Source organism: Equus caballus, chromosome 16 (assembly GCF_041296265.1).
Source record: "Equus caballus isolate H_3958 breed thoroughbred chromosome 16, TB-T2T, whole genome shotgun sequence".
Lineage (NCBI taxonomy): Eukaryota > Metazoa > Chordata > Mammalia > Perissodactyla > Equidae > Equus > Equus caballus.
In genome coordinates, this window is record NC_091699.1 from 74518646 (window position 1) to 74544531 (window position 25886).

Sequence of the window (25886 nt, forward strand, 5' to 3'; positions counted from 1 at the left end):
CTTTTGTTTCTATCTTCCAAAAGCATCTTTAGTTCATCCCTCTCTCCATTAGTTTAGGTACTTGTTAGTTCTCGTTGTGTGCCGTATGGATGTTGAGCTAGTTCCCACTGAGGTTTCTCTGCTGGTCTTCCCTACTGTCAGCCATAAGAAAAAGTTGCAAAAGACTTTGATATGCACCAAACAAACAAACAAATAAATAAGTTGCTGATTGTCCTGTCTGGCACCTAACACCTATTTCTGCCTTTCGTTGTGTGTGACTTATTTACAACGCTTTATTGTAGATAACTGATAGATATGAATAGATCCATTCCACACACATGCAAATGATCCTACTTGTAGAGGAACAATTGACCTCTCCCTGCTCCCCCACCCAACCCACCCCTGCCAAAAAAGGGCAGTTTTGCATTTGTAAATTCATTTCAGTAATCCTAATTGAGCTATTTTTGTATAGTATTTTGAATTCTCCTTTGAACCAGTTGTATTAGCTTACTGGTTCCCTCATTAATTAATAAGTTAAATAAAACCTTTGACGTGTTCATTTTATATCTGTAGGAGAATCATGGTTTTACCTTTTAAAAAACCTTTCACATAACATGTCTTACTTGACTTGGTTATTTATCCTAATTGGGATTTCCCAGAAAGCAGGGCCTGAGGCACATGTTTGGTTGCAAGTATTTATCTGGAGATGACCCCAGAGAGCTACAGTGATGATAGTGGGGATACACAATGATGCAGCCGGAGGAGCAAGACTGGCAAGAAGGAAAAATCAGTCAAGGGTGTGTCACTTGACGTGGTTACCACTGTGAGCAGTGGGACTTAATCCCAGGGACCCTCTAAGGAACCACAGAATATGCATCTCAGAATCATCCCTCCATAGAGTAAGAAGCTGGGACGTTTCTCTTCCAACCGCTGTCTCCTGTAGGTTGAGGGTTGCCCTTGGGGTATTATCTCCCTTGTACTTCCTAGCTGTTCTTTCCACGGCTTCAGAAAACTTTGTGAGGCAGAAAAGTGAAGAAACACTGATGTGTGCACTTGAGGTGTTAAGCTGGCAGAAAGGCACAGAGCTCGAAATCCTGGGCAGCACTAAAATCAGGTGAGCAAAGGGTTTGTGGTGCAGGGCTCAAAAGCAAATGCTACAGGACTGGTGTGATCTATCTGAATTGAACATTGTTCTATTGTTCTTCCTTTTAGAAGCTTTAAATGATTTCTCATTGCCTCTAGTATAAAATCCAAGCACACACGTGGACCTTCATGCTCTGACCTTAGCTTCATCTCTCATCTATCTCCTCCTCATACCCTAACTTCCATCTGTGCTTGATATTCATTGTTTCCCTGACACTATTGTGACTTGGTACATGTTTTCATGCTGTTTCTTTCTCCTCCTTTCTAGCTAACCCATCATTAGATGTCATTAGAAGCGTTGACTGCCCACCTCCTTTTCGCTCCCCACAATATATGATGTTTCCATATGTCATTCTGCTGTGATTTCCTCTATCAGAGCATCAAGTACACTGTATTCCATTTTCCTTTTCTCTCTCTCCCTCTCTCTCATTATTCTATGAGTTCTTTGAGGGCAGAGACAATATTTTTTTACCTTTGCATCATCAATGCTCAACAGCTTCTCCCCCATAGTAGGCACTCAAAAATAGATTGTTGATTTAATTAACCACGTATTCAGTATCTGTCTGTCTTGTTCATGATAGAATGTAAAGAGTTTGTATTAGTCAGGATAGGCCAAGTTTTGTTGCAATAGTAAATAACGGGACCTCTTAGTGGTTTAAAACTACCAACGTTTATTTCCTACTTCATGTCAGTCATACATGGGAAGAGGGCCTCTGCTCATCACAGTTACTCAGGAACCCATGCAGCCAAGTAGCCATCACCTAGAATATTGATGGTTGCTTTATCCAAAGGAAGAGAACTCTTGAGTATTTTGCACTGGCAATTATATGCTCATTCCAGGAGTGACACAAATTACTCTGGCTCAAAACTCTCAGGTTGGAACTAGTCATGTAGTCCTATGGGGCTAAAAGTATAATCCTGCCATGTGTCCAGGAGGAAGAGAGCCAAATTATTTAGCGATCATTACAAATGACTACCACAGAGTTTAGGTCATTAACTTTGCTATGAGTTGACTTGTGTCTCCCCCAAAATCCATATGTTGAAATCCTAACCCCTAGTAGTTCAGATAGTGACATTATTTGGAAATAGTGTGATTGTACACGTAATTAGTTAAGATGAGGTCATACTGGAGTAGGGTGGGTCCATAATCCAACATGACTGGTATCCTCTTATGAGGGGAAAGTTTGGACACAGGCATGCACCCAGGGAGAAAAACATGTGAACATGAAGATGACCTTTCTACAAGCTAAGGAGAGGGGCCTGGAACAGATCCTTCCCTCACAGCCCTCAGAAGGAACCAACCCTTCCAAAGCCTTGATTTTGGACTTCTAGCCTCTCAAACTGTGAAACAAATAAATTTATGTTGTTTAAGCCACCCAGTTGAGTTACTTTGTTATAGTAGCCTTAGCAAACTAACACCAATTTCTGTACCAGGAGTGGGAGCTGCTGTAACAAATACAAATGTGAAAGTGGCTTCAGGACTTGGTAATGGAGAGAAGCTGAAAGAGTTTTGAGATTCATGATAGAAAAGGCCTAGATTGCCCAGAAGAGCATGTTGGTACAAATATAAACCTTAAAGATACTTCTGATGAAGTCTCAGAAGGAAATGAGGAACATGTTATCAGAAACCAAAAGAAAGGCAATCCTTGTTATAAAGTGGCAGAGAACTTGGCTGAATTGTGTTCCGGAATTTTGTGGAAAGTAGAACTTGTAAAGAACGAACTTGGAGATTTAACTGAGGAGATTTCTAAGCAAAGTGTTCAAGGCATGGCCTGGTTCTCCTTACTGCTTATAGTAAAATGCAAGACAGAGATCAATTGAAGAAAGGATTGATAAGCAGAAGGAAATCAGAACTTGAAGATTTGGAAAGTTTTCAGCCTATCTATAGTGCAGAAAATGAGAAAGCTTGCTTTGGAGAGAATGCCAAGGATGTGGCTAGACGACTGTTTGCTGAAGAAATTAGATGGGTGACTCATGGATCCAGTCAAGCATCTCAGCAGAAGCCAGAAATAGAGATGAAGTTGTCAGGAAAGATCTGTGGAGGATTCTTTTGTCTGATGGCCTAGACTCTGGTGAATTGCATGGGAGGCCAACAAAATTTTCGAGAATTTTATGCCCACATAAACAGTGCCAGCCTGGACTGACAGGGGCAGAGACAGGACAAGACAAAGGAAGAATAACCCCAAAGGTAGTTCAAGGGCTGCCTCTTCCTTGGTTCCAAAGGGCTGGGTCACCTCTTCAGCTCTAGAGGGCAGGGCCACTGCCCAGAGATGAGGGAGCTGGGCCACCGCTCCTGTGGGCCTGGAGGACAGAGCACTGGACCAAAAAGGAGTATTCTCAAGCTTAAAATCTAATGACATTTACCCTGGTAGGTTTTGGACTTTTCCCTGACCCTTTTTTCCTTCCAATTTCTTCCTTTTGGAATAGGGATGTCTATCCTATGCCTGTCCCAATATTGAATTTTGGAAGTAGATAACTTTTCTGGTTTCACAACTTCACAGATGGAGTGGAATTTTGCCCCAGTATGAATCATACACTGAGTCTCACCCATACCTGATTTAGATGATATTTAGATGAAATTTTAGACTTAGCATTGACGCTGGAATAAGTTAAGAATTTGGCGGATGTTGGGATGCATGAATGTATTTTGCATGTGAGAAGGACATGAATGTTGGAGGGCAAGAGGATGGGCTGTTATGAGTTGAATTATGTCCCCCCAAAAATTCATATGTTCAAGTTCTAATCCCCAACCTCAAAATGTGACCTTATTTAAAAATAGGGTCATTGCAAACATCTTGAACAATGACATAATGTCTTAATTTGGCTCGCCCCAAAGCACGCCTTGAGATAAGGTCTGGGGTGCAAGTAGTTAATCTCAGGAAGCACTGTGAGGGAGTTGAGAAAGTTAGATGGAGAGGGGGGAAAAGTCAACAAACGTACATTGATAAGACAGTTCCCACTGTAAGCAACCAGGGTTCAGTCCTTTAGAAGACCACTGGGAAACCCTGTAGAATGTACCTCAGAATTGACCCACTGGATTACAGGAAACTTGGGGCCTTTATCCTCCAACTCTCATCACCCATTGTTTAAGGATTGCCCACAATTACATTAAGTACCTGGAACTGCTGATTTGTGCCTGTGTAGGACAGAGGCTTTGTGTGGCTTAAGAGAAAGCAACTCAGAGATCACTAGGATTTAGCTTCTAAATAAGATACTGACAAGTGCAGAGAGGTGTCAACCCAAAATGCTCTCAAATCAAGTAGCTAAATGAATGTGGCTTTGTGCATCACAAGGAACTGACACTCTTAGACTAAGAATATGACCCTGTAAAAATACATATATTAACTGCCAGGCACAAAAGCAGTACCCAACAAATATTTAATGAATGAACAATAATGGCTGAGTGGGATGTCCACCAAAAAGAAGACCTTAGGTGTTCCATCATCTTTAAGGTTCCCATTCTATGGGAGAAGGTTGTTTCTTCAGTGGATCAAGTCTGAAAGAAAAAGCCGCACATGTATTGATTATCCCCTCAGCAATGCAGGTGTCACATTGACAAATTGCTTAAGGTATGATTGTTTTAAATCATCCACATTAAAAAATGTATTTATTTATAATGTATCCTTTTGTCTTTTCCTGCTTACTGAAGTGCAACCTACTCCACCGTCTGCTTTCACTCATTTAAAACACGGGAGTGAACATCTCTGGACCTCTATGAACACTCTCTTGTTCACACATTTCTGTTCAGACTGCACTACTTCATTCCATGAGGCGTGCCATAAAAAAGAGATTTGTGGTAAAAGATGCTTGGTGCCCTATTACTTCCCATTCTTTTTCTGGAGATTCACCAACCACTAGGCCCTGAGAAATTCTGCAGAAAACTACGTTTGTTTAAGGGATTCACCAACGTTTCATAATTTACACTTTTTGGTGAAATTATTTATATCCAGCAGAATTAGTATTTGATCAAACATCTTTCTTCTTTTATTGAGATATAATTGACATGTAACATTGTGTAAGTTTAAGGTGTAAAATGTGCTGTTTTGATACATTTATATACTGTAATATGATTACCACCATAACATTAGCTAGTATCGCTATAACGTCACATAATTATTGTTTCTTTTATGTGGTGAGAACAACCAAGATCTAGTCTCTTAGCAACTTTGAAACGTATAATACAGTATGCTGACTATAATCACTATGCTGTGCATTAGATCTCCAGAACTTATTTATCTACTAGTTGCAAGGTTGTACCCTTAAACAACATCTCCCCAATTCCCCACCCTGTCAACCTCTGGCAAACACCATTCTACTCTCTGTTTTCAAGAGTTCAGCTTTTTAAAATTCCACATGTAAGTGAGATCACACAGTATTTGTCTTTCTTGTCTGATTTATCTCACTTAGCATATTCCCCTCAAAGTCTATCCATGTTGTCATGAATGGCAGGATTTCCTTCTTTTTTATGGCTGAATAATATTCCGTTATATATATGTCACATTTTCTTTACTCATTCATCTGTTGACAGACACTTAGGCTGTTTCCATATCTTGGCTATTGTGAATAATGCTGCAATAAACTTGGGAATGAAGGTATCTCTTCTATATCCTGTTTTCATTTCTTTTGCATATATACCCAAAGGTAGAATTGCTGGATAATATTGTACTTCTACTTTTAAGTGTTTTTTTTTTTTTTTTAAAGATTGGCTCCTAAGCTAACAACTGTTGCCAATCTTCTTCTTTTTATGCTTTTTCTCCCCAAATCCCCCCAATACATAGTTGTATATTATAGTTGTGGGTCCTTCTAGATGTGGCATGTGGGATACCGCCCCAGCATGGCCTGATGAGCAGTGCCATGTCCATGCCCAGGATCTGAGACAGCGAAACCCTGGGCCACTGAAGAGGAGCGCACAAACTTAACCACTCAGCCATGGGGTTGCCCCCTACTTTTAAGTTTTTGAGGAACCTCCGTATTCTTTTCCATAGTGGTTGTACCAATTAACATTCCCACCAAAAGTGTAGACATGTCCCCTTTTCTCCACATCCTTGTCAGCACTTGTTATCTCTTGTCTTTTTGATAATAGCTGTTCTAACTGGCATGAAGTGATATCTCATTGTGGTTTTGATTTGCATTTCCCTGATGATTAGTGATGTTAGGCACCTTTTCATGTACCTATTGGCCATTGTGTGTCTTCTTTGAAAAAATGTCTATTCAGTTCCTCTGCCTATTTTTTAATTGGATTGTGTGTTTCTTTGTCATTGAGTTGTATAAGTTCTTTGCATACATTTTGGATATTAACCCCTTATATGATACATGATCTTCAAATATTTTCTCCCATTCCATAGGTTGCCTTTTCATTTTGTTGATGGTTTCTTTTGCTATTCAGAAGTGTTTTAGTTTACTGTAGTCCCACTTGTTTATTTTTGCTTTTGTTGCTTGTGCTTTTGGTGTCATATCCAAAAAATTGTCACCAATGTCAAGGAGCTTCTTCCCTGTTTTCTTCTAGCAGTTTTATGGTATCACGCCTTATGTTTAAGTCTTTAATCTGTTTTGAGTTAATTTTTGTGAGGGGTGTAAGATAGGTGTCCAGTTTCATTTATGTGCATGTAGTTATCCAGTTTTCCCAATACCATTTATTGAAGAGACTGTCCTTTCCCCATTGAGTATTCTTGTCTCCCTTGTCAAACATTATTTGACCAGATATGCAGGGGTTTATTCCTAGGATCTCAATTCTGTTCCATCGGTCTATGTATCTGTTTTTATGCCAGTACCATACTGTTTTAATTACTATAGCTTTTTAGTGTAGTTTGAAACCAGGACGTCTGATGATTCCAGCTTTGTTCATTTTTCTCAGGATTGCTTTGTCTATTCAGGGTCTTTTGTGGTTCTACATAAATTTTAGGATTGTTTTTTGTATTTCTGTGAAAAATGCCATTGGAATTTTGATAAGAATTGCATTGAATCTCTAGATGGCAAACATATTTCTTGAAAAGCTCCTTAACAACATAAAGTATCCATGCACATTGATAGGAATTAAGACAGCCTTGATCTCCACAGCTGTCACAAAGCAAGGATTTTTGTTCCGTCATCACTTGCATACTTTTCAAGTTCCCATTGCTGGTCTTATGTGATATACGAATTTGAGGGTGATGCTAGATTAAATAGATGAGATCATTTCTGTGACCTGCCTGGTTTTCTTGGTCTGTGAGTTTCTGCTTGTTTTTGTGATTCTTTCTTTTCCCAGTCTCTTAGCTTTTCACAGTGCCTTCTTTTTTCATTCCTTCTATTCCAAATTCTTTTCCCTGATACATGGAATATACCATTTTAATCCAAACTTCTTTGCATAAGCTTTCTTAGCATTTTCTCCATATATTTTAGGGGAAATGTATGGAGCAATTCCATGGTGCATATAATATATTGAAGTAGAGCTGTCTCAATTATCGAAGTCAAGCAGTATCCTTCAGACAGTTAAAGGATATATGTTTGATTGCCTCTATTGATTAAGTTTAACCAGATAATTGTCACAGCTTCACCTTAGCTGAGCTAGGTAGATACCCACTACATATTTGACATGAAGACTTCCCTTGAGTTCTCTTTAGTCAGTGACAATTTTCCTGGTGGGAGATAGGAGTTGGAGGTAGCAGTGGTGGTGATGATGGTGGCGTTAGTAATGGTAGTGATGAGAGTGGTACATAACATGTCTGAGACATTGGAATGTTTTCATGGTCCTTTAGAGTCTAGGCTTACTCTCTAGGTAAAGGTCACTCTATGAATATTTTGGGAACAGAAATTCCCCAGCCCAAGTGTGCTTATCTCTAGACTCTACTATTTTATATGAACTTAGTGTTTCAGAACCTCAAAATAAGTCTGTCTATTTATCTATCTGTGCATTATCTATCATTCTCTATATTTAATTTTTAACTTCACAAGATAGAAAACAGGAGAAAACCTCCAACAAGAAAACAGAAGGCTCATAAAGCAGAAAAAAAAAAACTATTTTGGTAGGGAAAATATTTCCATGTTATATTTTCAAGAGGTCAACATAAACAATAGTGAGTTAAAAAATATTTTTAAAATTATGCACAGTGTCACTTGCCAGTGTTGTGTTAATTAATGCAAATGTAGAACACTGCATCAGTACTTGCTTGAATTCTACCAATGTACATCTGTACAGTAAATATGTTAGTGAATAACCCTAAGCCACTGTCAGAAGATTCTTTTCTCAACTGCTAACTCCTAGAAAATCATTGCCAGCATTCTAGGCATATTTTCATATGTTCAGGAAGATTCAAAGGAACCAGCAGAAGCCTACAGAAGGGATGTGGCACTCTCCCATTCTTGGTATGTATAAACTCTATTATCCAATAGTTTGGCAGAGAATAGAAATAAAATCCATATTAATTGAACACCTAGTAAAGAAGTGGCTGCTATGATAATTACATAATTTAATTTTTACAAAACAGGTATTACTAAAATATCTGCTAAGATGCCTCAGTTTTCCTAAAGGGGCTGAGAACAGAATAAATGAGAAGAGTTAAAGCAAGGATAATGTTTTTTCATCAACATTCTATGTTAGAGTACCAGCCCATCATTCCATGATTGACATTTTTACCACTCCAGAAGGATTTCAACAATAGCGATCTTTTTTTCTAGTGAACAGAAACAAAAAATTAATGCCTAGGTATTCAAAACCTCTTCTCCCCCCGACACTATTTAGGAGAAATCTGTGTGTGCCAGCTTGGATCCTGAGTCTTTCTTGTATAGAATCATGAAAAGAATTGGGGAAGAGAACAAGTCACTGACAATTGCTTGAGTGATTGACGTGGGAAGAAGCAGAGGGTTAGTAGCAGAAGAGAAATGAACATATCCAAATAGTTTTAAAAAAAGTAGAAAATACAAAAGCCAATGTAGATTGGGTTGTGTCAGGAGTGGGGAATTCAATGAGCTTTTGGAGAGAGTAGAGATGATTTAGACCTAACTTATATGAAAGAAAGAGTTCTCAAAGTATAAGAATTTTAAAATATTATGATATCAAATGATATCCTCTTTCCACATTTACAAGAGACTTTAAAAAACACTTAATTGCATTTCAAATTAAATGGACTAATTTTTAATGTGTATCTCAAGTCTAGACTAGACCACAAAGTTACTCAGTTTTTTGTGGTTTACTTTAGCAATATAAATTACATCCTCATTTCTCTGGGGATAATGGTATCCTTATATATATCTCTGGATAATCCCCAATTCCATTGGTTAGCTTCTTTTCCTGATCTTTGAAGATTTTATATTCTTGACTCTGACTCATTGTATAAATAGAAAGAAAAAGAAACTACTATATTTACATTAATATTCTTAAAACATACAAAATTCCAATTCTGAACAAGGCTCTGGAAGATTCTTGAACTTATAATGAACTAAACATAAATCCATTACTGAGTTGGAACAGCACTGTGAGGAGCTCTTAGATGTTCTTTTCAATGACAGAAATATAACTGGTAAAAATTGTTAAAAAAATATTTAAAGTCTTTGGAAATTATCCTAAGGGCATGCAGCAAATGAAGAAACATTTATTTATAAAAATTTACCAACTCTTGGCAAGAACAGTGAGAGTCTGTGGCATTTGAACTATAACCAGATCTTCTCCCCTTCCCACCCTAGTTTAGTGCCGTGGAAGCCCTACTCCTGGTAGATGTTGCAAAATCACAGGGCTCACTCTGTTCCCAGCATTCAGTCTAGGCCCAAGGTTTCTCCCTGGAGAGGCAGAACACTAGCATTTATCCTCTTTCCAAGTCAAGTGTTTCCCAGAGGATTGGAGCTCCTTCTTCCACCCAGTCCCAACTTGTAGGGTGGGAGCTCTATCCATGGTATGGCAGGTCAAGATTATTGGGCTCTGATTGCCCTCATCTGAGCTTATTCATAGGACTGCCTCCTGGATCTAGTGCCCCATTTGTAGAGACGGGTTGTTACTCTGAGAGAAGCTGGCTACTTTCCATGCTCCAGTTCCAGAGTAATGATATTGAGGTTCTGTCAAGGGGGAGAGGCAGGTTGTAAGAGTAGAGAGTTCCATAGCTCTCTGTAAGGAGACTGACTTTATTTGGAACAGAGCATAGGGAAGTCCCAACCTAAGGGCACTGTCAAAAACAATGGAGATTTTGGCAATGAGCAAGTAAAAGGAGTCTAATAATTCTATAATAGAAACAAGCAAAATGGCAGACCAGCTAGACATTTAAAAGAGAGAATCAGAGAAAGAGATATGTAAGAAACTGTCTTCAGGAGTCTGAACAAGCCTCAAACACAGGCCTTCAGGATTTTCCCTGAAAAGGAGTCCATTTAGTATGTATTAGCTTATGCCCCAGGACATTGTTGAAAACAATAGAGCTATCAGCTAGCAATTAGTGAAGACTAACAACTGAGTCTGATACCAAGACAGGGAGACCAGCCAGAAGCTTAACAGGGAAATCAGGCAAAGAGATAATCAAAGACAGCTTGGCTAAAACCATTGTCATCCCAGAGGTGTTGAGGAGAAGAGCAAGTCAGGGTGACTGTGTGCATGTCCAAGTTTGCACCCTCTGAGGAGCAACATATAAGACTGCATACTGTGGAGAAAATAGACTTTGCAGAATCAGTTCAGCCCAGTTATTAAACTAATAAACAAAGGATCAAGCAAACAACAATAACAACTCCTGGGGTGGGGGTATTAATAACCAAGGTACCTACAATATATTATCTAAAATGTCCAATTTTTAATAAAAAATTATGACACATACAAATAAACAAAAAAATATGACCTATATATGGGGCAGGGGGTGGGGGGGAGGCAGGCAACAGAAACTGCCTTGAGAGGGACCAGATGTCAGATTTAACAAAGATATCAAATTAGTCATTATAAATATGTTCAAAGAACTAAAAGAAACTGTCACTCTATAATTAAAGAAAGATGTGTATCATCATACCTTAATGAGATGATAATGTCTCACCAAATAGAGGCTATCAATAAAGAGAATTTTTAAAATAAAGAACCAAATAGAAATTGTGGAATTGAAAGTAAAATAAGCAAAATGAAAAATTCACTATGGGAGTTCAACAGTAGATTGGAGCTGGCAGAAGAGACAATTAAAGAATTTAAAGATAGATCAACAGAGAATATGCAATCTGAAGAACATAGAGAAAAAGAACAAAGAAAAATGAGTAAAGCCTCAGAAAAATATAGGATACTATTAAGTGCCCTAATAGAAGCACAATGAGAGTACCAGTAGGAAAAGTGAGGGAGAAAGGAGCAACAAAAATATTTGAATAAATAAAAACTGAAGTCTTCCCAGATTTGACAAAAAATGTTAATCTGCACATTCAAGAAGCTCAGGAAACTCCAAGTAGGATAAATTTAAAGAAATCCACATCTAGACACATCTTAGATAAAATGTTGAAAGACAAAGACAAAGAGGAAATCTTGAAATAGTAAGAGGAAAATGAATTATCACGTACAAGTGAAACCCAAAGGTTAACAGATGACTTCTCATCAGAAACAATGAAAGACAAAAGGCAATTTAAAGTGATGAAAGTAATAAAGCTGTCAACCAGGAATCTTATATCCTGCAAAACTATCTTTCATAAATGAAAATAAAATAAAGTCATTCCAAGATAAATAAAACTGAGAGAATTTACTGCTAGAAGACCTGCTTGAAAAGAAATACTAAAGAAAATTCTTCAGGGTGAAATCAAGTGACCCCAGACAGTAATTTGCATACACACGAAAAAACAGAGTGGCAGTAAGTATAACTATGTAGCATTAGACCATATGTATATAATTGTATTTTGGGGCCTATAGCGTATATAAAAGTATTATATTTGATGATAGCAGTACAAAGAAGGCGATGGCTGTATTGGAGTAAGAAAATAACATCAGATAATAACTAAAATCCATAGGAATAGATGAAGACAACCAGAAAAAGTAAATAGAAGGTTAACATAACAAATTCTACAAATATATACTTTTTCTTCTTTCTCTCCTTAGCTTCTTTAAAAGACATAATTATGAGTGTATTGTGCTTGCAAAATATATCAATACAGTATATATAACAATTATAGCCCAAAAAAGAGGAAGTAGAGAATGGAGCTGTGTAGAAGTAAAGTTTCTATATTTCTCTGGGACTATGTCAGTATAAATCTGAAGTAGATTCTGGTAATGGAACAGAATTGAGAGTCCAGAAATAAACCCTTAGATTTATGGTCAATTGATTTGCAGCAAGGATAACTCAATGGGAAAGGACTAATCTTTGCAGCAAATGGTCCCGGAACAACTGGATATTCACAAGCAAAACAATGAAGTTGGACCCTTTTTCTCACACCATACACAAAAATTAACTCAAAATGGATTATAGTCCCAAATGTAAGAGCTAAATCATGAAATATTTAGAATAAAACATAAGAATATACTTTTGTAACTTCAGGTTAAGCAAATTGTTCTTAGCTATAACACCAAAAACACAAGTGTTTTTGGAAAAATAAATAAGGAAAAATAAAAGAAAAGGAAAAATAGGATAAGGAAAAATAGATAAGTTGGAATTCATCAAAATTAAAGACTTTTGCATTTTGAAGATCACCATCAAGAAAGTGCAAAGATATCTCACAGAGTGGGAAGAAATAGTTGAAAATCATATATCTGATAGAATTGTATCCAGAATATATAAAGAAACCTTATAACTCAGCAATAAAAAGCAAATAACTCAATTTAAAAAATAGACAATGGATATAAATAGACATTTCCTCAAGGAAGACAAACAAATGATAAATAAGTATGGGAAAAGATGTCAAACATTATTATTCTTTAGAGAAATACAGATCAAAACCACAACGAGACACTATTTCACATCCACTAGGATGAATAAAATAAAAAAGATAGACAATTACAAGTGTATTTGTATTTATGGGAATGTGCAGAAATTGGAACACTCCTACACTGCAATTTTCCTAGGCATACACCTAGAAGAAATGAAAATATATGTCCACACAAAAGCTTATACACAAATATTCATACCTTCATTATAGCCAAAATGTAGAGATAACCCAAATGTCCATCAACTAATAAATTGACAACAGAATTGTGATACAGCCATACGATGGAATATTATGCAGTAACAAAAAGGAATGAAGTACAGATACCTACTACAATGTGGATGAACCTTAAAAACATTATGTTAAGTGAAAGAATATGATCACAAAGATCATATATTGCATGATCCCCTTTGTATTAAATATTAACAGTAGACAATTCTATAGAGGCAGACATCAGATTAGTGCTTGCTTATGGTTAAGGGGAGGAGGGAGATGGGCAATGACTACTAACGGGTATTGGGTGTCTTTTGGGGAGTATTTCAAAATTAGATTTTGGTGATTGTATACTTTAAATGGATGAATTGTATGATATATGAATTATTTCAATAAAACTGTTTAAAAATCCATTGCTGAAATTCTGTCAGTGATCATTTCTTTCTTACAAGGAGATTAAAGTTCAGAAGTGGAAAGTGGTTGCCGGAAGCCACTTAAGTGAAAAGCAGCAGAGAGGAGTTTGAATCCAGCTTCATCTTGGTCAAAAGCTAATGCTCTTTCCACATCACCAAACTGTGGACCAAAGCATTGAAAGAAAAACTTTTTAGAAAAAAAAGATGGGGGAAATGAAGTAGTATCATACTATTTACTGAAGCAAACCAGGTAAAGTTTCTCAAATATTACATTCAGTAGGCATTTACTAAGCAAAACTTTGTGCTAGGCCTGATTCTGAGTGTGGTGATATACATTCAAATAAAACATATCCTCTGATTTCAATGAGCGTAGAGTAATATGGAAGGCAAAGTGAAAATACATGCTGTGATAAAGTTATACTCTGGAAAGATAGGGAGAAAAGGGATTAGAATCAAATAAGAGTTTTCAGAGGTGACATTGGGCTGACTCTTTGGGGATGTACGGGTTTTTATGTAGATAAAAAAAGATGCTTTCCAGCTGGTAAATAGTACTTACCCAGACAGTAAATAGTACTGTTTTCTTCCTCTCTAGAGTATGGACTCAATTGATAAGCAGATCCAAGAGTAGAAAGATGGAGATTAAAATATCATCTTAATTACTGGTAAAGCTATTTGTAGAATGTGATATAAGTGTGCTTCCAAATGGTCTTGCTAAGTCTTCAACCCTAAAATTACATAAAATTACAAAAAAAAAAAAAGATGAGTTATCTACAGCTATGTAACAAATCCACAAACTTAGTGTGTTAAAACAACGTTTTATTACTTCCGATGATTCTGTGGGTTGACTGGACAGTTCTTCTGCCCCATGTGTTATCACTTGGGGTCGCTCATATGGTGCATCTGGGTGGTAGGCAGGTTGGATTGGATGGTCCAAGAGAGCTCTCACGTGTCTAGAGCCTTTGTTGCTGGGAGTTGGTTGTTATACTTTGGTTCTCCTCCAAATGGCTCCTTGCTTCACATGGTGCGTCCTTTCCACATCTCTCTCTCTCCACTAGGACAGTCTGGACTTTGATACAGCATGGCCAGATTCTAAGAGGTGGAAAATGGAAGCTTCCAAGCCTTTCAAGGACTAGGTCCAGAACTCATAAAGCATCACTTCCACTGCATTGTATTGGTGTAAATAAGTTAAAAGTCCAGCCTGGATTTAAGGGGTGAGGAAATAGATTCCACTTCTTGATGAGAGAATAGGCAAGTGTGTATAGGAAGAGGAGGAATTGTTGGCAGCCTGTTTTTAGGGATGATCCAAAACAGACTTACACACCTAGTCATAGGGGTAGCTGAATGACAGCGGGCCTCCCTGACCCAGGGATCCTGCCTGCAGGGCAAAAAGCAGATAGAACAGGAACCTTCACAGATAAGTGTATTCAAAAGAGAGAAGGAAGGTACTGCTCCAAAGACGCCCAATTCCTTCTCCCAAACTGACCAGTTAGATGAGTTCTCCTTCCCTGGTGTGGGAATGAGTAAGAGAGTGGGGAGAAGTCTAGAGTGTTTCTCAAGTAGATTCCCCTCCGCATGGAAGCATGAGGGAGAGAGCCCCTAGAGTCATGGCCAGGCCAGGTCATAACACCCAGCCTCCTCCCATCCTGCTCAGGAGTACTGGGGATGTGTCTGAGTCCACCACCTAATTAATGAGGCAAACTCTTCTGCTGATGCTTCTTAATGAATACATACAGCAAGGCAGGATTCTTCCATTTGTATATGCTAATGAATGTAGTTATAATTTTATTTCACCTTGTCTCCAAAGTAATTGACATTTCACAACCTGGAAAAATGGTGGGAGACTAGGAATATCAGAAATGGGCTTTCTCTGTGAAGTAATTCACCTGAAACAGGAGTCCTCATGCAAAAATAAATAAATAAAATATAAAAATCACCATTTGGTGCAGATTAGAGAAGGCTTCTTGTCCTCATTTTGGAATCCCACTGGGTCTAGAACATTCTATGCTCAAGGACTCTCAAAATTGTTTGTTCTTTTTGTTTGTTATTCCTTCCTTTAAGTTTATTTTTGATGGTTGTTGTTTATAAAAACAATAAATTTAAAAGCATGCTAGGAGTGATTTAGGATATAAAAATATCATTTTCAGCTGTGTTGAACAACTAGCTGAGGTTGGAGGTTATAATAATAAAAGTTAGGATAAAGAATGGATCCAGGTTTTATGGAGTCCAAAGTTTATATAATCTGACGTACCCGCTTTAAGAAAAAGAATTCAAATTAAGAATATAAAATGAGGTACTGGGCCATAGAAGGGGCCAGTGTATTTGGGAGAGCTTAAAGCTTAAGTTTCATTGGTTTCATGGTAAATTAATCTCTGTTGGGAGCAGAATCCTGTTAGAAACCATATATGACATGATCATTTATATTGTTTTGTGTAAACATGGGCAGGACATTTCTTATCATTGGTATAAATATTTTGTAGCAGAGAAAAAGAATTGTAGGGGTTACATTGGTTATAAGTATATTCATTTGCTAGGGCTGCCATAACAAAATGTCATGAACTGAGTGACTTAAACAACAGAAATTTATTGCTTACAATTCTAGAATCCAGGAGTCCAAGATCAAGGTGTCAGCAGGGTTGGTTCCCTCCGAGGGCTGTGAGGGAGAATCTGTTTCATGTCTCTTGCCTAGGTTCGGGTGGTTTGCAGGTAATCTTGAGCATTCATTTACTTGTGAATGCATCACCCTGATCTCTGCCTTCATCTTCACATGGTGTTCTCCTATGTGCTTGTCTATCTCGGTCCAAATTTTCACTTTTTATAAGGACACAGCCGTATTTGATTAGGACCCACTCTGATGACCTCATCCTAACTGGATCATATGCAAAGACTGTATTTCTAAATAAGTCCACATTCACAGGTACTGGAAGTTAGGACTTCAACATCTTTTTAGGGGACATGATTCAATCTATAACAACAGGTAACACAGTGTTAATATATGGACTATCTTAAGAAATTCACTGTCCTCAGGTGAAAATGCTCTGGCATATCTCTTTTGTCCTTCCTATTCTAGTAGGTGGAAATGTGCTCAGAAAATGTCAGAATTTATGATTTTATCAACATAAAACCAACTTGTAAAGTGAATCTAAGTTAATTCCTTCCAGTACATACCTAGCAAACTCCTATGGAGCCTTCAAAACGTTGTTGAGACATCATTTCTAGCCCACTTATCCTCTGATTGCTACTTCAGGTCCACCCACCACCTTTCTCCCCACTGCTGTCTGCCTGGAAAGCCTGAGTTCATGGGCTCCATCAACTTGGCTCTCCAGTCCTATGACTTCAGGCTGGGTTCAGCATGTGGGAACCTCTAGGAGGAAATCGGAAAGATGCTAGAGGATAAGTTCTGGGCATGTATTCCTCCAGATCCTTCCTGTGAACGCACATTTAGCTTTGTCTCTCAAATGAAGACCACTGCTCCTCTCAAGATCTCTGACTCTGCACGATTTTCCCTCCAGGTTCTGGTACATTTTCCTCGTCTTTGTACCTTGGATGATAATAGCTCAACTTCTACTAAGCCCTGGTTGAGGACTCTGTGCCCTGTGTTCCTTTATATCCACACTTTTCTTAAAAAAAAAAAATCCTCCTAGAATTATTTTATTTTAAATGTCCTATCTGTTTTGCATTAGGATCCTGACTGCTACATCCCCCAGTCTAAAAATTAAATCACTCCCTCCTCTATCTTTCTAGCGTATTGGACTTGACTCTGTTTATCCAGAATATCGTACTTTATTGCATTCTGTATATATCATGGTATATACCAGCCTGAATCTCCTACTAAGCTACGAGGAGCAAACTATCAAGTTAGAGCACTGCAGGGCACCATTAGCTACAACGATGTCCATCCCTTTCAACCTGGAACTCATATGCCAAATCGTAATGACTAAATCTGGAATTTGGTTAAAGCTGCCTCCTCGTTCTTTCTTCCCTGTTCTGACAATTGACCTCTAAAGTGGCCAAGCTAGCAATGTTTAAGTCCGTTTCAAGATAATAGGTCTTCTCTATCATAGTACATTATTTATCAAAATAAAATAATTAAAAAGACATAATCTTAGTGAGAAAAAAGGTGCAGTCTTAGGAAGTGTTAACTTCATTCCATACACTTAGTTGTGCAAGAAATACTCTAGCTTAACCCATTTCATAGGTTTAGGGGAAAATTTAACCATAGCCATTTTCCATATTCCACTTCTGGAATTTTATAGTGACAAGGTGTTTGGAGAGGGTGCTGTGGCACTAGACATGGGTCATTTGTCCACAGAGTTCCTGCCAAGGCCTCCGCTGTCCTGGAAGCTCTCTGTCTCATCTACTTCAGGTCTGGGGCCCTGGAGTCCTTCTTTGAGTTTCCTCTGTCCCCCTATGCCTAGACATACCTGATAAACCATTTTCTTTCTGAAATCCTCTTTCACCATCAGGCTATAAGGACAGTATATCCCAGTGTCTCCTTGCTCGTCCCTTTTGAATCTCCACCCCTCAGCCAAAGGTGTATTTCTTCCCTTTCTATGTTGTTTGCTAAGACATCTTCTCTATAGCTCAGTCCTTCTTCTTCAGCTGGTTGGCCTATCTGCTAAGGTTCCCTAAAGTCTGAGCATGGTAGAAGAGAAAAGTCACAGAGAATTAGGTCTTCAGTTTTGATCATAGGGGCAGAGGAGCAAGGAGGAAATAAAGGGTGGAAAAAATCCTCCACAGTGATTAGCATTTCAAAATCTTATCCTACCTTAATATCATACACTGAGTTGGAGAGATAAGTGTGTGGCTATCAAGAGGAAATGAAGCAGGAGTCTGGAGCCAGTGAGATTAGGACTGGGTTAAGAAGTAGCTGCAGGCAGACGGAGGTAAGCAGTGGAGAATGCAGGCCCTAATCAGAATCAAGTCATCTCTAGGCCTTTTTAATGGTTGATTGTGCAGGGCCTGACTTTCCTTTGGACAGACAAGGAAGTTCCTAAGGAAAGACATGACCACACCTAAGCTAGAGAGGGCAGTGTGGTGGCATCACCATATCATGAACATTTATATCAAATTGCATGATTAGCAGGGTGGGAACTCATGATGTAATTCATCAGTTTACACAGAATTTGCCCAATAACAAGAAATCAGCAACCCACCTGCCAGGAGTGTCTGTGGCAAAGGTGCTGCCATATACCACTGGAGAAATCCCCTACCTTGCCTCTGGGTGACTCTGGTTCTTATTTGCAACTGCATGATGTGCTTGTTCCTTACAGCACTTGCTTCTAGAGGCTGCTTTCTGCCATTTCCCCTTTTACCCAGCTATCTGGAATTATCTAAAGTTGCAGCTCAGTGGTTCCTTATATCATTTCTTTTACTCACCAAATATGCAGATTCACCAAATGGGACCTATTTTAACTTCTCCTTTTATTCACTTGCCCAGGAATTCAGCATTTCTGTGTCCGTGATTCTCAAACTTGAGCATGCATCAGAATCACCTGGAGGGTTTGCTTGACCGCAGATTGCTAGGCCCCAGCTTCAAAATTTCTGATTTGGTGAATCTGGGGTGAAACTTGAGAATTTTCATTTCTAACAAGTTTCCAGGTGCTGCTGGCCTAGTGATGCCAGAAAACAAATGCTTCCATTTAGAAATAGGACCCTTAGTGCCACTCTCCTAAAAGCAAAGTGTTTCAATGACAAAGAGATCGTTCTGTTTTCTCTTGTCAAAAGTGATTATTTTTTCCAGCCTGCGTGCTTTTGTGGAGTCTAGTCAGTTGGGAGAATGTAAGAATTTTACTCTCTAGAGTCACTTTCAGGTCAGGCCTATGCAATGCCATCTGAATTATTTATTTACTAAATATCTAGTAAGCGCTTACTTTCTGTGGTAGGCATTATGAGATATATGAATATGAGACATACTGTGTCTCATATGGAGGAGGTGATACTATGTAGTCAAAACACGGAAATTAGGGAGTCCCAGAGTCTAGGTGAAAGCCCATCTCTGCTACAAGGGATGCTATGCATGGCTGTGTAGGGTTTGCATTGCACAACCCAGGGCCACCGTGTCATCTTAGGTAAGCTGGACCTACCTAACAAGAATTCTGCTCCTTGTGTGATTCTAGCTAGGCTTGATCACAAGAGAAATTTGTGCAAAATCTGGAAGGAGCAGCCATTATACCTTAAGTTCACTGTAGGGCAAGGTGCACCTTTGCAGCTTGTGCACATTGTCGCTGATCTCGTGGCTCACCTCGTAGGCATGAGCAGCAGCCAGGCCACAGCTCCTCCAGTTCCAAGTGATTCTCCTCCTTCAGCTTCTCCAAAACCTGGGCTAGGTGCCTCAACAGCCGGGTGGTGGCAGGCACCAGCTCCTCCCACATATTGCCCACTTCGCTGAGGTGGGGGGCAGTGAGACACAGACCTGGGTTCCAATTTGTCCTAAAGGGGTCCAGTTTGTTCTTGTGCGATCCATGTTTTCCATGGGCTTCCAGTTTATCCTTGGCTTCCCCCACTTTATATAATAGTTTCTTAACACTACTGGCCCTGGTCACCTACAGTGACTTCTATCCCACAGAGAAACAGAGGCAACGACTTTCCATAGACTCTTTATCAGCTCTCACAATTATGTATGGCCTAATCTCTATCGTAAATCCCTTATTCCACATCCCTCTTAGTGGTTCTGCTTCTCTATCAAATCCTTGCTGATAGAGATACTATTCGCATAGATTAGGACGTGAATGAGGCTCTTTGGAGTTTTGCAATGCACAACCTGTGCAAACATATGCATTAGCCCTGTTCTAATAGTTATGACCTAAATGACCTTGGCCAACCTATGAAACTTCACTTAACTTCAGTGTGCTCACATGTAAGCTGACAAAAGCAATAAGTAGTTCAGAGTATTTTTCTGAGGATTAAACGAGCTAGCATATACAAAATGTCTTGACTGCTTTAACTTAATGCAATCATCCCATCTCTAGCTGTTATTCTCTATAACATTATTCTGTTTTATTTTCCACATATCACTTACCACTTTCCAAATCATCTTATTTATTCCTTTTTCACGTGTTCGTGATCCTTTGTCTACCTTGTTTACTGTTGTATTCCCAATGTTTAGCCCTAGAGCATGCTTTGCTACTCACTAATATGATGGATGGCTGGATTGAAGAAAGGAAGGATATACATGGATAAATGATTGAATGAATAGTGAGTAAAATGCCTCAAAGAGAGGCTAGTTCATGGTGAGAACTCAATATACAATAGTGGTCTTTTAAGAATTAGTAAACTGGTAATAGATATGTGTCTACTATTAGCCACAATATCCAACAGATTGAGATATATGCCATAAAAATGGTAGTAGAGAATTTGAGAACATGGGGAAGTCATATTTAGTTAAGTAATAAACAAAAGCTTTACAGATAACAAGCCATTTCTTAGGGGTTTTAAATTATGAGTAAAATTTTAACCAGAGAATATTAGATGGGAGAGTAGAAAAAAAGGAGAAGCTAATACAGATGTTCAGCAAAGCACAGGATATGTTGGAATGACAAATGGCCATTTTGCCTAGAATACAAAATTAGTAACAGGAAATTTATGGAAGGTAAATAGGATAAAATAGGAAGGGAAATGAGAGACCAATCATGGAAGCCTTTTAATTACTCTCTAACTACTTAAAACTTTATTTCGTTGAACAGTATTTCATTAATGTGTGCTTCACAGAGCACTAGCACTAGCTATTCAAGATGCTCTAGGAAAAAAGGTGCTCCTGGTTGAGAACCATATCCTTTATCTTCCTCTTGGTATACTACAAATACATTAGCATATGTAAGGCTCAGGAAGTCCTGCAGTAAAGAAATCTAGTTAAGTTTTGTTAAGCTGGTGGTTCCCATATTTATTTGTGGAAACTTGTCCATGCAAAATGCATTGATATTCATCAGAATTATCAGAATTAGCATTCAGTGGATAAACTTTTAGAAGTATTCTACGAAGGTCCTGTGGTAGTTGTCAGGGAAATATAAGGATGAGTATTACACATTCCCTACCATGAGGAATGTGGTGTTGTGCAGTGAACAAAGCACAACGTTTATGGCATGATTTAGAGTTGGAGAATAATAAAATCAGAATATGGTCACAGACATATTCATCTTAAAATGGCAGACAATAAACTCGAGTGTTGGGAGAATAAAACAGAGAAACCAGTTATGAAACTTCTGTAATTGCCCTAAAGGAGGCAATGAAGCTTTGGGCTGTGGGTTAACAGTTGAATGTGCTCCTTCATCCCCCTTCCCCACTCATGATGATGTGGTCCAGGCTCAGCTGAGAAATCCCATGAGATCAAGAGGCAGGGTAGGGCTTCACCCTGGGCAAGTCTTGACATCAGAGGGCATTTGTCAGACCATCGGAGCTGGGAGAGTAAATGCAAAAGAAATGATCAAGTAAGAGGGCTAGAAGAGAAGACTCAAGTGGGAGACGAGGTGTGATGCAAAATAGAAAGTAGGCCAAGGAAGTAGGAAAGGAGAAATGAGAAGTCACAGATAAGGCAAGTGGGAGACGTACAGATGCCTCTCGGACTGCAGTTCAGCAATGTGTGACCAAAGCCAGATTAATTTAAAGGTGCGAATGGTAGGGAGCTGAGGCTCTCTAGGCACCAGAGAGGGAACATCCTCAGAATTTGGAGGCTGATTAGGGTGGAAACAGGCACAATCTTATAGGGAAAATAGGTTTTTATCAGGTGGCTTGATGGATAATTTGTATTCATTGCTCTTTTCTCTAGGGAAAGATGGAAATTTTGCTAAGTGGACATGGAAACAGACCTGGATATGGAAAGTTGTCTGCGCTGTCTGTGACGGTGTTGGATATGGAAAGCTGTCTCTGGGTTTTCTCGGCAGTGTAGAAGCTAGGCCTCTGGGAAGGGAAGCAGCCCATTTCTCTATATTTAGCTAAGACCCCAGTGGCTGTATATACATGTGATCCACAAGCAAAGAACTTCAGCTTCCATTAGCGGTGACTTCCTCGAGTGTGTTGTGTACATCTCTGTACCCGTAGATTTTGTCTCAGTACTGGTATGTAGTATGAATTCAGCAAATATTTGATGAGTGAATAAAAGAAGAAAGGAAGGAAAGAAGGGAGGGAGGGTGGAACGGTGATCTTTCCCAAGATCAAAACACATGTGAAGATTATTTAACTTGAGCGTCTCTGATAAAACCCAAAGATGCTGTGTAAAAGCCTAATAACATGAGACATGATCTGAAAAATTTTCTCTGACTTTTGAGGCACCAAATCAAAATGAGTGTATCTTTCAAATGCCTTCTAATTCTTCACCCTTATCACATAGTGTAAATAAAAGACAATTAAGTATTTGCACAAGTGAGCCAACTTTCAAAGACTATTGTCTGGCGTATTTACTGTGTGTGGTAGGACACATCTGAACAAGCACACAGCACATCTATTTAGAAATAGAAATAATCAGAAAAAAGGGCAAAGTGGACAGGGGCACTATCATCTGGTGAATTGGACGGTATTGAGGAGTAGACGGATACTTTTGGTCTAAAATTCGTCCAACGTATTTTTACAGTTCACAATTTTTGTCTGCATAGACACAATGAAGCTGTCCTTCCCGCAATCAGATTTTAAAAGAAAAAAAAAGGCAATTCTTATTTGTCGTTAACATTTGCCTAATGCATAGTGGCAGAGGACATTAAGAAAAGTTGACCAGGTAGAGTAAGGGTGGCCTGAATTCTTTTGGGGAGGAGGAAGAAAAGTGGATTATTCCGGTACTAAGGTAATTTAAAAATCCATAATAAATCAAGTAATGAGATTTTTAGAGAATCACTTAAGCAGGAAAAAAAATGGCATAAAGTTACTAAATCTATAGCAGAATAAGGGTTCTTTAAAAGTTTTAGCTCTTAATTTATTGAACAGCAATTTCAGATTTATTTTCTGATAAAAAATAAAAGATCTATTTTTTCTAGTTTTGTGTAAAATCTAGGTATCCTTTTTTTATTTGTACAAGTTTACTGCTGAAATCTTAGTGTTGAGAATCTGCATAGCAGTGTGCATTAAATGGATATTGATCTAACATTAGAAATAAAAAACAATACCCATTAAATTAATCGATAAGGATTTAATTCCTGATGAACTCAGCAGCCTAAGGTGGGGTATTTGTTTCCTCTTCCTCTTTCCAAGCAAACTATTTCACGTTATAAGAAATAATCCAACATTTAAAAGATTATACTGGGGGAAAAACAGCATTGGTGAAAGCGGCAGTTTGTAATTGCAAAGTTAATTATCTTTCCTAAACCATCAGTTGTCACTTAGAGAGACCAGATTCTTGCAGACTCTCCAGGGACTGCCTTTATTTCATTCCTAATGGCTTGGGACCCACCATTTTGCTGTCTCTGAACATTTGGTCACTGAATGCACCATTTATGGAGTATTGTTTAATTAAGGACAAATTAAGAGAACTGTGCACAGAATTTAATTTCATAGACTCTGTAAATTCTTTTAAAGAGGATGCTAACTATAGGCATGATAAGTTTTCATTATCCATCGCTTCTATAAGGTATTGACAATTTATTGTTTGCGATAGTTCCAAGTTTTGTTTACTCCTCAGGGGATTTTGTTGGCACTGTACTTTTTGTGCTTCACAGAAATCCTTTGGAGGCATCTGACTCTTCCTTAACCCCTTCAGTTCTGAATCGCCCAGATGCAGAAGCCCCCATGTTTAAAAGATTGCATTTGGCTTTTGTAAAGACTCGGGATTTATGGTAGGGATCAAATAGAAACTGACATCATTAGAATATGTGCTTAATGTTCTGGATCTTGGGATATAAAATATCTCCAGTGGGTAGTCATTCATTCATTCTTTCATTTGAGAAATATTTATTGAGTGCCTGCTACGCACCTGGAAATATTTTAATGCAGAATGTGCCATTTACTAAGAAGTAGAGGAGTTCTGAAATATTTTGGTCTTAAAATTTTTAGAATAAATTTTCACCAGGATCTCCACTGCATCCTCTGAGAAGTTAAGTACAGATAATAAGTTTTCCTACTAGTACTTTGATAGCATAATTCTGCGTTAGCTATGGAGTGAATCTTAGAGAGCTATTGTCCAAACTCCCATATGTTATCAATGAGTAAGTTAAGTCACAAAGAGCTTCTTTTACTTGTCCAAATTCATTCAACATGTTGGTATTACTTACCAGATACTTGAGTCCTTAAATATAAAATCATGGAAAAAATATCATTACTTAAGAAACAGTTATGAATAGTGTCTAAATTAGATAGTAAAATCTATCAGTAACATAAGGGCTCTTGTATTTGCATGTAACAGACACGCAATTCAAACTCTTCTAAACCAAAGGGAAATTTATTTTAAGGATATAAAAGCTTCGGAACAAACTGACACCAGGAATTTGATCATCAGGATTCTTTGCAGTCCTATAGCTATGCCCCTTTGGGCATCTGCCTCTTTTCTTCCTCTGCAGATATTTCTAACTTATTCTCCGGCCCATTTGGAAAATGTGGCTGCCCACAGCTCCTAGATTTATAGATTATATTCTAGCATCTTAGAGACATACACTCTCTTTCTGTTCCAATTCAAAATTCCTGGGAAGGCATTCATTGGAGAAACTTGAGACCAAGTATTTTCCTGAACCAAACCGTTATGGCCAAATAGGACAGATCTCTCAAGGGCACTGTGATTAACTCTTGCTATGTCAGAGGTTCAACTGCAGATTAATCAGCTAATATGGGAGTTAGCAGTGGTGGGAATGTGTGTGTAGGACAGATTAATCAGCTAATACGGAAGTTAAGTAGTGGTGGGAATGTGTGTGTGGGAGGCCCTGTGTGTGTTACTTTTGAACCTGGCTACTCTTGCTAAAATCATCTGAATTCTTATTCTAAGAATTGAAAACAATTTAAACTCTCTTCAAGAATAAAATGGCTAAATAAGCTGTGGTGTTTTTCTGTAATGGAATACTATACAGCAATAGAAAATGAATGAATTGCAACTACACATGATGATATGCATAAATTTCACAAACATAATCTTTCATATGTGAAAAAAGCTACAAATAAAAAATTTAGACTGTCTGATTCTATTTTTGTAAAATTAAAAAATAGGCAAAGCTAGGGCCTGGCCCCGTGGCCAAGTGGTTAAAGTTCCGCATGCTGTGCTTTGGTGGCCCAGGTACGCAGGTTTGTATCCTGGGAACAGAATTACTCCACTCACTGCTGTGGAGGTGTCCCACATACAAAAAAATTACAGGAAGATTGGCACAAATGTTAGCCATCTTAGAGAGTGCTAATCTTCTTCAA